Below are 14,054 nucleotides of genomic sequence, written 5' to 3'. Positions count from 1 at the left end.
CTTCAAGACCCAGTTATTCCACTCCTTGGAATATACCCAGAAGATGCTCCAGCACACAACAAGAAAATTTGCTCAACCATGTTCATAGCAGCCTTATTCATAATAGCCAGAACATGGAAACAGCCTAAGTGTCCCTCAATAGAAGAATGGATAAAGAAACTGTGGTACATATACACTATGGAATACTATTCAGCTATTAAAAACAAGGAATTCCCGAAAATTGTGGATAAATGGATTGAACTAGAAATGATCATAATGAGTGAGTTAACCCAGAAGCAGAAAGACTCAAATGGTATATACTCACTTATATCTGCATATTAGCCCAAGGGGCATGTCCCACGAAAGCCTTCACTTACCAGGAAACTGAGACAGAGGGGAGGACATTCTAGTGAGACTCTAGATGAGAGAAGCATGGGAGAAAGGCAAAGTAGAAGGATCCAGAGGGTCCTAGAAGCCTATAAGTAGAACATTATGATAGGCAGGTTTGGGCACAGGGGTCCCGCTCAAACTAAGGCACCAGCCAAGAACAATACAGGCGGTAAACCTTAAACCCCTACCCAGATCTAGCCAATGGACAGAACACTCTCCACAGTAGAGTGGAGAGTGGGATATGACTTTCTCACATACTCTGGTGCCTCACCTTTGACCATGTCCCCTGGAGGGGGAGACCTGGTGGCACTCAGAGGAAGGACAGCAGGTTACCAAGAAGAGACTTGATACCCTATGAACATATACAGGGGGAGGTAATCCCCCTCAGGAACAGTCATAGGGGAGGGGAATAAGGGGAAAATGGGAGGGAGGGAAGAATGGGAGGATACAAGGGATGGGATAACCATTGAGATGTAACAAGAATAAATTAATAAAGGAGAGAAAAAAAAGAAAGAAAAAAAGTTCTCTGTTAAACAAAAATAAAATAAAATAAAATGAGATGCAAATATTATGTACAGTAAAGATAGGGTTGTTTTCAAAATCATTCTTCTCCCACCTTCATAAAGAATTAAAAGACTCTACAGGATAGTGGGGTGCCTGAGTACTATTTTAAGTTGTAAGCCTCCTGCCTATGTTAGGATCAGCATCAATAGTCGTATCACTGCTCTTGAAGTGGCCTACTTGGTTTTGTTGGGTGACATACGAAGAACAACCTAGGATGTCTATACTTCAGCCGCTTTTATTTAAGAAGCTCCAAGTCAGTGCTGAGGTGATGGTGTCACAGTTAAGAGGATGCACTGGTCTTCTAGAGGGCCTGGGTTCTGTTCCTAGCACCCACACCGGGCATTTCACAACCATCTGTGACTCTAGCTATAGAAAGCCAGATGCCATCTTCTGGTATACATGTGCCATACTCACTCAAAGACACATACACAAAACACTTTTCCTACTGATTTCTCTTCATCCTATTGAAATAGGCGGCCATGCAGCACACAGGCACGCTCACTTGATCTTCCGCTGAGAGCGGTGAGGGGCTCTTTCCTGTTCATCCTTCCTGAGGACATTAGCTTCTCTTCACTTTAGTTCCTGGAACTCTCCCGTCCCTCCCTGTTCCCCGCAGCCTCCCTCCAGCTTTCCTTCCTCACTTAGCTGGACGCCCCTCAGTGTTCACTCAAGACTGCCAGGATCCAAACTAAGAAACGGAGGACAAACATCTTTCAGTTTTAACTTGAAACCCTTCATCTGTGAGAGAGAAGAGACGAGATGCCACACGGGGGCCAGGCCAAGCTGAGGGGAGGATCGCATGAAAGTCAGGACTTTCACTTAGAGAAATGTCACAAGCATTCCCTCACTTCCCACCGTTACAGAGCTGCGTGTCACCAGAACAGGTGTCAAAGCAAACAGGCTAACGTGAGCAGCCAGCTTCTTGTTGGTTTGTTTGCTATGTTTTAAAGCTGTAATAGATTTAGAGCAGTGGCAGACTGCATGTGACAGGTGTGCTGGCTAGAGTCATCAGGGAGGAAGGAGCCTCAGATGATGAAATGCCTCCCTGAGATCCAGCTGTAGGCAAGCCTGTAGGGCATTTTCTCAATTTGTGCTCTATGGGGGAGGGACCAGCCCATGGTGGGTGGGGCCATCGCTGGGCTGGTGGTCCTGGGTTCTATAAGAAAGCCAACTGAGCAAGCCAGTAAGCAGCACCCCTCCATGGCCCCTGCATCAGTTCCTACCTCCGGATTCCAGCCTCACTTGAGTTCCTACCCCGACTTTCTTCAGTGATGAGCTGTGATCTGGAAGTGTAAACCAAATAAACCCTTTTCTCTCCAACTTGCTCTTTTGGTCTTGATGTTTCCTTGCAACAATAGAAACCCTCACTAAGACAACAGGAGTTCAGGGAAGAGCTGCGGAGGAGCGGATAAGACACAGGAAATCGAGAGAGATGCAAATCACGAGCTTCAAGTGACAGACTACGGAATTTACTATTTCATTAGAAATTTGATGAAAAACCGAAAAGAATGGAAGGCTCATAAAACTGAGGTGGGGGAGGTGGTCATCAAAGCTGTGTTTGAGGTGGGTGATACTGATGGGAATCCGAAGGATGGGTGATGGAGAGGTGACGGCTCACGTGAGGGCTCTTCCTAGTCCTGAGACTTGCAGGGAGCAGAAGGGCAAGAGATGAGAGACAGAAAAAGGAGACTCCTGGCTGTGGACTCAATACCACGCAAAACTGACTGATGTGAAAGACCACGAAAAATGCGATAAAATGTCTTGTGATTTAAGCCACCATTCTACAGGAAGGTTGTAACTACAGGAAGGTTCTGGAGCCCAAGAGGATATTTTAAACTAACATAGTAATGACTGAAGAGTGCATGAGACTGTGAAGATACTCAGTGCACATAGCAAAGCACCAAAGCATGTATGCTCATGAGAATGGGCTCATTTGGCCTGTGCTTCTCATAGGCTAAGATTAGAACAAAACAAAACCAAAAAAGCATGTGGTGTGAAATAATCCCCAACCTGTAAGACGAGCATAAATACTGCCCTCATCTGGCCACACTCTCAAATTTGCAGTCCCCTTGAGGATAGGTTGTAGATGAGAAGCCAACTCCTATTAGCTCATTGTTTACAGTGTTTTTGAAGGTAAAATTGAAACTCTTCCTTGCCCATCCAATAACCAGCACTCTTTTTAGGTGAAAATCTCTTAAAAAGCAGCATTCAACACTGACCTCTGGTCTCCACATGCAAGCACACACAAGCACCCACCCACCCACCCCCCACACACACATAGAACAAGATAGAAAAGACAGAGTATCTGTAAAGAAACAAGGATTGGAGGACCAGGAGTTTGGTAGCAATAGCAACAGCAGAGTCCACAAGACGGTGGTAAAATGTTTACAGAGTAGAACGGAAGGGAACTACCCCCACAAGCTACGTTCCACTCCTGGAAGAAAACTATGCTTACAGTATTGTCAGATGGCGGTTGCCATGTTCTCACTAAGAGAAAAAACTGACTTAAAAAAAAAGATTTTGAGATCCAAGAAACAATGTGAACAAAACCAACAAGAGTTGGAGAGCCAAGCTTGCTGCTAATCCAGAGGACCCAGGTTTGAGTCCCAGCACCCACGTCTTGGCTCTCAACCACCGGTAAGTCTATCTCTTCCAGGAACAAAAGCTAACTGAGTATCAAACCAATAATGAGTGTGGGGTGGGGTGTTCTGGCACCACTTACCCATGCTAAGTCCTAGGACTTCACTGAAGCTTGGCTTTGAACATACAGCTTGTGTATGCTGCCACGGCAGTTAGCACCAATGAGCATTGTTTCATACAGTTGGGCTCAGATCCAAGACTATTTGGTATTATAAACTGCAGTGTTTTCAATGTGCACACATAGTTTTCTGATCTTATGGAAGGAGATTAATGTTTAATTAATAGCTTAATTACAAGGAAAACGATGTCTAAGTACCGTTCCCTATGCCACGCCTCACGTAAGTATTAAGGCCAAGCCTTATTAAATTGTCTCCTGCCAGAATATTTGATTTGAAATGAATTTTGCCTTGGGATTATGACAGAATGTCCAACAACTTTTGAAATGCCCACATCGTATTTTTGTCATTTTATAGTACATACTTATGCAAAGCAATGTTCTCAAAATATTGATCAACTCTTAAAAATAGTGAAAATGCCCTATGTTCTATGGTATCAGATATTCGGCCAACATTTCATTATTTGTGTGACAATAAATAAGGACATTTGCTTCATTAGTAAGTTCACTTTCATCTTTAATAAATGATAAAATTATGTGTATATCATGATAATTTATAAGGAGATAATATGGATATTTTCATCTGTCCCAGTGGCTTCCTATTATGCTTTGAGCCAGAACTTGCCATATCCAACTTTCCTGTCTCTTTTGGCTCCCTGGTTGCTTTCTCTCTCTGGCTCCTCCTTTTTCTGGGACCATGGCACTTGCTGTCTCTTTGCCCACGAAGCACAACCGTCACATTCCAGCCTGCATTGTGTTTGTACAAAAAGTGTCTGCTGAGTATCAGTTTCTTTCTCTGCCCTTTCTTTAAGCATGAGGAGACAGTGATGGATCAGAACAGACCAAAAAACCCACAAGCCTGCTCTAATGAACTTCCTGTTCTTGTAGCCGGCATCTGCCATCACTCAGCGAGGCCCTTTCTACACTGATAGGACTATCTCTGTTCCTTCTGCCTTGTCCCCTATTATTCTGTGTCTTCCCACTGTTGTGCTATTCTGTGTCTGTCTTGTCCAAAGGCAGAGATGCATCAGGTATCTGTACAGCAAATATTTGACAAAAGAGTAAAATTTAAAATAAGTGGATAAGATTTATGAGAAGGGCTCCAGGGCAAAAGGGCTGTAAGTATACTTTAGAAACGATGTAAGACGTTCCCTGCAAGTGTGTGTGTGTGTGTGTGTGTGTGTGTGTGTGTGTGTGTGTCTGTCTCTACTCTATGTCTGTGTCTGTGTGTGTGGTGTCCAAGTAGAAAAGATCATACAAATGTAAGAGAGAAGATGTTGTGGCAGAGGACAGAGTTTTAAGGCTAGGTGGTAACAAGCTATAAAAAGCTAAACTGGAGAGCGAACATTGAACTGTACAAACAGAGTTTACCGAGAACAGCTGCTGCAATCCAACGTACAAAATCTCAACGTCGTGCTGAGATCTGGTTTATAGAACAGATTTATTTGTCAGAAAACAAAAACCTTCTGGTTATAACCACTTAGTATATTTTTAACTCTTAGCATTTGAGTGTTTTTCCTAGCTGTATGGCTGTGCACCGTGAGTGTGCCCGAGGTGGTCAGAGGACAGTGTTGGATTCCCTGGTTCTGTAGTTACAGTTTGTTGTGAGGCAGCTACAAGCTTGTCGCTGGGAACAGAGCCTGGGTCCTTTGCAAGAGTAACAAGTCCTCTTATCTGCAGAGTTATCTCTCTGGCCCTATAATTAGTTATTTTTATAGCATATTGTTAATGGACATAACATTTTAAAGACTTCGTGGTCTGAAGGTTCAGCCCTATTAGTGTAGAGTCTGCATAGTATGTGTGAAGGCCTGGGTTTAATTCTCAGCGCTGCATGAACGGGACATGGCACATACCTGTATTTCCAGACCCAGTACAGAGAAACCTGTGTCAGAAGTCCTACTTAAGATGCACATTTCATGTGCTCCAGCTACCTGGAGACGGATGCTCACCCACTAAAACTCCTAATCTTAAAATCCAGTTATGCACAAAATAAACGCGTGGTTCCCTGCTGCTGGTATCAAGTTATTTCTAGGGAGTGCACATTGGTCGAGATAGGCAGCTCTTCGTGATATCACCTAGCTGACAGGAACTGAGTGACCTTCACACTCATGACACTAGCCTAAACTTCAGGACACTTAGTCACTCAGAGCCACATTGTTAGGAAGCACGAAATGTGGGGTTGGGCTCCCAGCCTGTTTGTGTTGTATCTATGTTTGTAGACACACACACACACACACACACACACACACACACACACACACACACACACACACACTGTCCTGGTGGTAGTCACGGAGGGCAGGAGAAGATGTCATATCCCTGGAACAGGAGTTATAATTAGTTGTGAGCTTCCTGACGTGGGGGCTGGGAACTGAACTCCAGACCTGTGTAAGAACAGCAAGCTGTCTTACCCGCCAAACCGTCTATTAACATTGGTTCACACTGCCTTTGTTCTTCCTGCCCTTGGAGGCACGTCACCTAGGCTGCGTAAGTAAGCACTCTGCCGAGCTTTAAGTCACCTTCTAGTGACTGCTTCTCATCACATTGGGTTCCTCGGCCACTGACAGCATCCTCTGATCTGGACCCTGATCTTGGAACTCACGGTCAGAGTCAAGGTTAAGGTCACCGTTGGAGGCATTCATAGGCGTGAGAGAGGCTTCTGCTCTCTATGAGGTTCACTCTGCATCAGTGGTCCGCTCAGTGTGGGAATCCCCGGATGTGATGTGGGAATTTCTTCCGCGCGCCCATTCTTTTCTCCCCCAAGACAGGGTTTCTCTATGTTATCTCAGCCGTCCTGGACTCACTTTGTAGACAAGGCTGGCCCCGAACTCTCAGCGATCCATCTGCCTCTGCCCCCCGAGTGCTGGGATTAAAGGCGTGCGCCATCACCGCGCGCCCACTCTTACCTTCTGACGGCTTAGCAATTCATAGTGGATAGCTAGATAGCCGTAAGAGGGTCGTGCTCTGCTTTGCTGCGCTCTACTTAATGCGTGGGCTCCATGTGTAGATCTTGGGGGAAAATATTTGTTCAAAAAGCCTTCAGCTCTCCAAAAGCGTCCTCCACTTTTGCACGGAGGTTGCCTCACCAGCTGGTCCAAGACTCTCGCTCGTGGCTGTGGCACACTCCATCTTTCAGCCAGTCTGCTATTGCGTACTGTTCAGCACTTGTTACAACCAGGAAGCACACGTGTTCGTAGCTTTTCCTCCACATGATGCTCCCTCTAGTGCTACGAGACTGGATATTCACGATTGGTTTAGTTTTGGCTACCTACGCTGATAAATGTGTAAGAATGACAGCGTTTGCATATTGAAAGTGCGTTAGTTACCCATTGCTGTGATCAAAATCATGGCGAGAAGAAACTTAGGAGAGAAAGAGGGTTTGGGGGCTCATGATGAGTTTGAAGGTTCTGTCCGCTGTTCTCCACATTTGGGTGACACAGGAAGCAGAAGAAAGGGGGCGCTAGCGCCTGTTGGCGGGTCAGTTGCTTCCTTTGACTGCCTCCTCACTTCAGTACTCCAGACCTCTAGGCAATGCTGCAGTCAGGATTTGTCTTTGCTCCTCAATTAACCAGCTGAGTGATGCCCTCAGCAGACTCAGCCATTGCTGTGTCTCCCTGGGATCCTCGGCATTTCTTAAACCAATCAATTTGGCAATCAGAGTAGACCATTACAGAAGAGTTTCACACACACAGCAGTCTTCCAGTGAAAACCTCTCCTCCATTTTTAATCGTTTGACAGTTTCATACATGTATAAAATGAATATTAGACGTTTTCAGCCCAAGCACCCTCTCGCAGCCCACTCCCTCTCCCAGTGGCACCCTTCTTAGCAAGTCCCCTCCTACTTCCTAGAGTTTCTTGCTCAAACAGGAGCAAGGACAGGTTACCAGCGACGACACTACCAAAGAAAATGGCACCCTTTCCCAGCACACAGGACAAAATAGAATGGGAGAGGAAATTTTTACCTATTCCAAAATTCACAAATTTTCAATGTGTAATTTATGGTTCTGCCCAAAGTTCTATAAACACTTATACCCCAAATAACATTATCTTACTAGCTATCAAATGAAATAATGCATGCTATTTATTCTCCCCCCTCCTTTTTTTAAAAACATTTTCCAAAGCATTTGACACACAGAAAGAAGCAAGTTGGCAATTCCTAATTTAGCAGTGGCTCTGATGCTCAGATGTTGTGCCCTCTGGCTCTCTGGAACATTTTCTCATTGTTGTAGATAGCGCTTCTGGGGCTCCAGCAATCCCATGCTTCCTGCCATTGGTGGGGGCTGTTGCCAAAGCTGACTTTGCCCAGAGAGGTCTTCTAGTTGAGAGCTTGTCTGATTTATATTCAGACATTGACCTCAGGCTTGTCTTTACTGCTTGCCTTTCCTTTGTCTACACCCCCACATCCATGCAGCCCCATCCCACAGTGAACCCCACTTTACGCTGGTTGCCTGGTCGCTGGTCGCTTCAGATCTGGAATAGATATTCTCACTACAGTAATAATAGGACCAGAAAGGGACCTGGCTGAACATAGACATAAGAAGTCATGTACACTATGTAAGATTTACATCCTTTAACAAAAAGTTATCTATAGGCGATCCGTTCTTGTTATTGGGGGTGAGATGGAGGTTTGTTGGTTGGTTGGTTGGTTTGATGGGGTCTCATTTTTAGCCCTGGCTGACCTAGAACTCACTGTATAGACCTGGATACCCTGGAAATTGTAGAGATCCCCCTGCCTCTGCCTACTGAGTGTAGGGATGGAAGGCATGAGCCTCACACCCAGCAAATCTTTTGGTTTTATGAAACAATCTACAAAAGGTAAAGTTTGACAAAATCATATTAGCTAGAGGGAAAATGCAGACACTCTGTCTTTCACCTGTGCCCTAGAAGGCCTTGTCAAAGTCCCCAGATGTAGGGTGGTCTAGGACTTTTGTGCATGAGTATGGGCTTTCGATAGCTGAGGAAATATAGGTCTAATTTTAACATCCCAACAAATTATAGGTGCTTAATAGGATCATATTAGTTTTCTTTTTAAAAAAGATTTATTTATTATGTATACAGTGCTCTGCCTGCATATACACCTGCAGGCCAGAAGAGGGCATCAGATCACATTATGGCTGGCCTTGTGCAAAGGTCTTGAGTTCAATTCTCATCATTTTAGTTTCTTTAGGGCAACTCAAGGATGGGTTAATTTTGGCTCCTAGTTAGAGGGCGAAGTCCATCGTGATGCGGAAGGCATGGTCACACAAGCTTGGCGGCACGGCTGCACGAGCTGCAGGTACAGCCACACGAGCTGCAGGTACAGTCACACGAGCTGGAGGTACAGCCACAGGAGCTAAAGGCACAGCTGCACGAGCGAGCGGGAGACACCTCCTCATGACGGGGAGGCACTTGGTTGCACCGCCCCGGCCAGGAGGCAGAGAGAATGCTTTCTCCTTTCAGTTCAGGCCAGGACCCGGGCTGTGGGATGGGGCCGCCCACATTTGGATGGGTCTTTCTTCCCTCCTTGGTTAGATCTTTCCAGAAGTGGACAGTTGAAGAGGTGTGTTGCCATGTTGATTCTAAAATCAGTCAAAGTGACAATGAGTGTTAAGCAACACGAGTGTGCAAGAATGACAGCCTGATGTGCACAGTCCGCTCTCCGAGAAGATTCAGTGTTTTGGCTGTTATTTTATAAACGCTGAGAAGCTGGGACAGTCCCCTCTCTTTGCACGCTTTTCCTATTTCTCAGTTGCTCATTGTATTTGTCCTGCTAATATAATTTCCTTTGAGTCTACAAAGATAAAAATATCTGTGCAGTAAAGAAGGAATCATTTACAAAGGAAGAAAAGGTTGGACAGACAGAGCCCGTATTTCTTAGATCGGCAAAGGTTTTAAAAATACCTCAGACTAAGCAAGTAAGTATTAGATGGTTTCTATCCATTATGAACACATGTGGGCACAGGGGTAGAGAAGGAAAAGAGGCTGATTTCCCTCGAGCCACTCACCATGTGATTACACATGAGGTCCGGCTTCTGACCGTGCTCTAGCTTATGCACGCAGACTGCCGGGTCTCAGCTTTCCCTCATCATCCGCAGCCTGTCTTGAGTGTGACCGTGACGCAACGAGGCCCAAAGCCATGGCTTTCCATGGACAACTGGGTCCGTGTGTGAGCAGCAGTTGCTGCCCATCACAAGGGGAAGTCGGGCAGGGATTCAGGCAGGGATTCAGGCTGGAGCAGAGGTTATGGCAAAAATGCATGTGCTGGCCTGCTCTCTGTTGCTTGTCTGCCTGCTCAAGGACAATACTACCCACAGGAGATTGGCCCCTCCCACATCAATGATGACACGCCTACAGACCGACCTGATGGAGACATCTTATCTTCTCTATTGCTGTTCCCTTTTCTCAACGACCCATAGCTTGGGTTGAATTGATAACAAACAAACAAACAAACAAACAAACACCCTAACTAACCAGCACAATTGGTTTAGGTTTCTGAGGTTCTGTTATCAGTGTAGCCACTGGTGTGAAGAGTATAAAAAAATGCAAGGCCAGATGTGTATGCAGGCAGTGCCCCTGCCTTTTGGGCTAGTGCTCTATAAAGAAGAATTAAATGAGACGATCTATGAGTTAAATAAAACAGACTTTGAAAAATATTACCACGAGACACAAAAAGGATACTATTCCTAAATGTGTGCACTTCAGAAATGTTTATCATTTTAATGGTTATATTAATTAATTCCAGGGAATTTTCCATTACCACTGCACCGTCCCATATATATTACAAGGCTTTAAACTCAGCACTTTGATCTATGCTCATAATCCCAGCACTTGGGAAGTGGAGAGAGAAAAATCAGAAGTTCAAGGTCATCTTTGGCTATTTAGTGAGTTTAGAGATCAGCCAGGGATATATGAGACCGTTTCTAAGAAAAAAAAATGAGGAAAGGATGGAAGGAAGGAAGAAGGAAGGAGGGAAGGAGGAAAGGACAGACAGACTAATATATGAGTACATATACTTCTCAATATGAAAGATAATATCTTAGATGAAGTATGGTCCTATTTGGAAGAATAAAACAGTAGAATATGATGAACTTGCGCCTTTAACAATTCATTTTTTTCAAGTTCACATGAAAAAGAATCTTTCACCACAGTACATTTAATTCCCTGCCTCAGAAAGTGGCTTGTGCTTAGAATTCTGCGCCAGCTTCTAATTCCTAAAAGTGCTTGCCTTTTAAGAGAAGGAAAGAGTGGTGATTTATCACTGGGTTCCCCAGTATATAAAAGACACTGAAGTGGATACTAAGTTCATAACACATCAGAGTGCGGCCAAGCCAAGGACTGTAGTGAGCAACACGGACCACAGGGATTCTCTCAACTGCCCTATGCACCTGCTGAGAAACCCATCACCCACATCTGAGTTCCAAGCAGCAGGAAGGATACAGGAGCAGGGGGCACCAGCTGTTTGTCATAGAAATTTCCCAGAAGTTACTCATCTCCACTTCCAGTCACTGACGGTGCTGGATGTGATCAAGCAGGGAACACAGGGTCAGCAATCGGCACTCTGAAGGGCTCTGACTTTTTTAACGGATCAGTCCATGCATAAATTCATGGTTTAGTGGACGGCAGGTAGGTGGCAGAAACTTTAGGTAGAAGTAAGCTAATGGACAAAGTCTAGAAAAAGAGGATGATGACAGACACACACTCAAAAAAAAAAAAGTGCCGTGAAATCCCCAGGTGAGTCATGGGAAAATGTCATAGAACAGACACAGGAATGGTCACCTTTCTTCCTATAGATCACGAACAGCGAGTCCCCTCCCATCAGCCCTAGGACAACATGCAAAGACTGTCTGTCACTCCTGACTTTGTGGCAGCATAGAGCTAGCATCTAGCGCCTCCTTCCAAAGAGCAAAGGGTTTTATTACGATGACACATTGGAGGTTTAAAAACTATAACATGAGACATGCTTTCTTCATTCTCCTTTCCTATATTTTTCTTTTATTTTTTTTTCTTCTCCACCCATTCATTCTTCCAGATGAACTTTAGAATCATCTTTTTTTTTATTATTCAAATGAGTTATGGTTTCACAATTGTACTTTTTAACTTCTTAGGATGGATTGGCCTCAACCCCTAGCTCAGGATACACCGGGACTGCTTGTTGGTATACATGGGTTAGTTCATAATTTTAAATAATAAGTGATCAATTGCAAACCTACCAAGGCTAGAGTCTTCACCCGTTCCCTCTGCATGCTGCCCTCACTGTAATCCCATTCCCTCTCAAGCTGACCTGAAAGAGAGCCCTCAACATTACAAATATCTCATTTACTTGAGCCTCGTTTTTTATATGCCAAAGAACAGATGTGCAATTGTTCTATTTGTCATGCAGTTTTAATCCCATTTACGGCAGAAATTGCTCGCTTTCCACATGAATAGCCATTTTTTTCTTTCTCTCTTAAAATAGTTCTTGACTTTTTTCAAAGTCACAAAATGCTCTAGTGACTACAAGCAGTGGAACCTACGTGAGTGTTAGTAGATGACGCTACGCAGGGCTTGTGCGCCTGCGGTGTGTGTACCATTTGACTGACTCATTCCTCCTGAGGGCTGTGCATGTGATGGCTGACCCTCCAACTGCCGCTGTGCACACGACGGAAGCCTGACGTAAGAAAAGCCATTCTGCAAGGATGGCAATCAGAAGGTGAGAAGGGAAGTGGCACTCCAGAACCATCCAGCCCTAGACCAGCTGTCTCTCAACTCTCGATGGAATCTGTGACCTTCTAGCTGATTAATGGACTTTTAATTTTCAATCTCTCGTAGATAGCAACTTCCTGACATGGGTGCTGGAAACAGAATTTCTGGGAGAGAGAATTACCCTATCTCACTGAGCCATCACTCTAGTCCTTTGATTTTTAAATTTAACAATTCGTTGTTTGTATAATCTGCCTTGAAACAGACACATTTACTGAACATTTAAATATTATTATTTTCGTGGTTTTAGTTTTTTAATTCTTACATATTTTATTGGCTTTATTATGTGGAAATATAAATGTAATACTTCTTTTTTTTTCTGGTTGCACTTCAGTTATGCTAAAGTTTTGCTGTTGTTTTCTTTTGGTTTTCTCCATGAGTTTAGGTTTCTGCAAAGCCAACTCTGCCTTTTGTCAGTCTTGTCTCCCATCTGCTGCAGGCTTGGATTCTGCTGTAGACACTCATAGAAACCATCTAGTTTATGTGTGTAAATGGTAGAAAATTCTATTTCAATGTAAGACCATGGTTTCTGGTTTGAAAGTAATAACGCATAATTTAATCACTCAAGAATCTTCTCCACCCATTATTTTTTAACCCTTTCTTAAGGCAAATCAAAATTTTTAGAGAACTTGGATGTGGGCCTGCAATCAGAAGAGGGTCTCTGCCTTAGCTACAGGGCTGCTCTCCACAGCCAGGACTTCCACAGCCTTCTGAAGACCACTGCTACTGCCTGTCCGCTGGCCTTGACCACAGGCCACGTTTTCTAAGCCCAGCTCACTCAAGTCTCTTGCTTCTTTAGCTCCTCCAAGTTCCACCATTTGGGGAGTTCAGGGTTCTACAAATGTGTGACGTTAGGAGATGGTTGGGGAAAGGAAAAGAGAGAGAAAAGCCAGGGAAAGGAAGGGAATGGAGACTACTCCCAATCTCAGTGAGCATATGCTATCTCAGGTGAGCTTGGAGCACAGAGTGAGGTCCAGGCCAGACACAGAGACTATATATATATATATATATATATATATATATATATATATATATATATATCACACACACACACACACACACGCACGCACACGCACACACACATGCATGTGTGCACGGGCACAGCCACATGCACACACTCCCCATCATTCTGAAAAGCCATGGCAATGTGGAGGGGCTCTTGGAAAGAGCAGAGGGGCTGCAGAGCTGGCTGAGGTAGGCTCAGAATCACTGATTCTGTGCCAATCAGTGAGAAAGGCTGTCACTGATTGGCTCTTCTCTGCAGCTTTCAACAAATGCAGCTGTGAGCGTGCATCTTCCTCCTCACATTCCCACCCACAAGCTCGGCCTCATGCTAAGTGATCAAAGCTCTTTCTTAGGCACCGGTAGTTGGCTTGTAATCCATATCTTTGTGTTTCCATTGCCTTGTCTGTGTGGAAAAGACATACAAGCTCGTGGTGCTGTGGGAATGTCTCATTGCTGAAAAACATTTGTTAATGACAATCTGATTACAAGGAAATGTCAAAAAGTCAGAATGACTGTGGGAAAGTGTGTCAGTACTCCTCGGGGTTAGAAAAATAGAACCGCAGTGCACTGACACACTTGGAGAACTGATGTCAAACGTGCACTGACACACTTGGAGAACTGATGTCAAACGCTTCCTTTGGTT

General features: G+C 44.5%; 1 protein-coding gene across 1 annotated transcript in view; it reads right to left on the bottom strand.

The window, feature by feature from the left end:
- ABCC9 (ATP binding cassette subfamily C member 9) overlaps positions 1 to 11,896 on the bottom strand; it is a 132,153-nt gene extending 120,257 nt beyond the window's left edge. Inside the window, exon 1 of the mRNA XM_084765330.1 lies at positions 11,878 to 11,896. The gene's annotated coding sequence lies outside the window, so the exon portion shown is untranslated. The remainder of the gene's footprint in view (positions 1 to 11,877) is intronic.
- Between the last annotated feature and the right edge of the window lie 2,158 nt (positions 11,897 to 14,054).

The sequence above is a fragment of the Acomys minous genome (genome assembly GCF_964271855.1).
Source record: "Acomys minous genome assembly, chromosome: 17".
Lineage (NCBI taxonomy): Eukaryota > Metazoa > Chordata > Mammalia > Rodentia > Muridae > Acomys > Acomys minous.
Note: the sequence above shows the minus strand (reverse complement) of the source record. Positions and strands in the feature narration are given on the sequence as shown.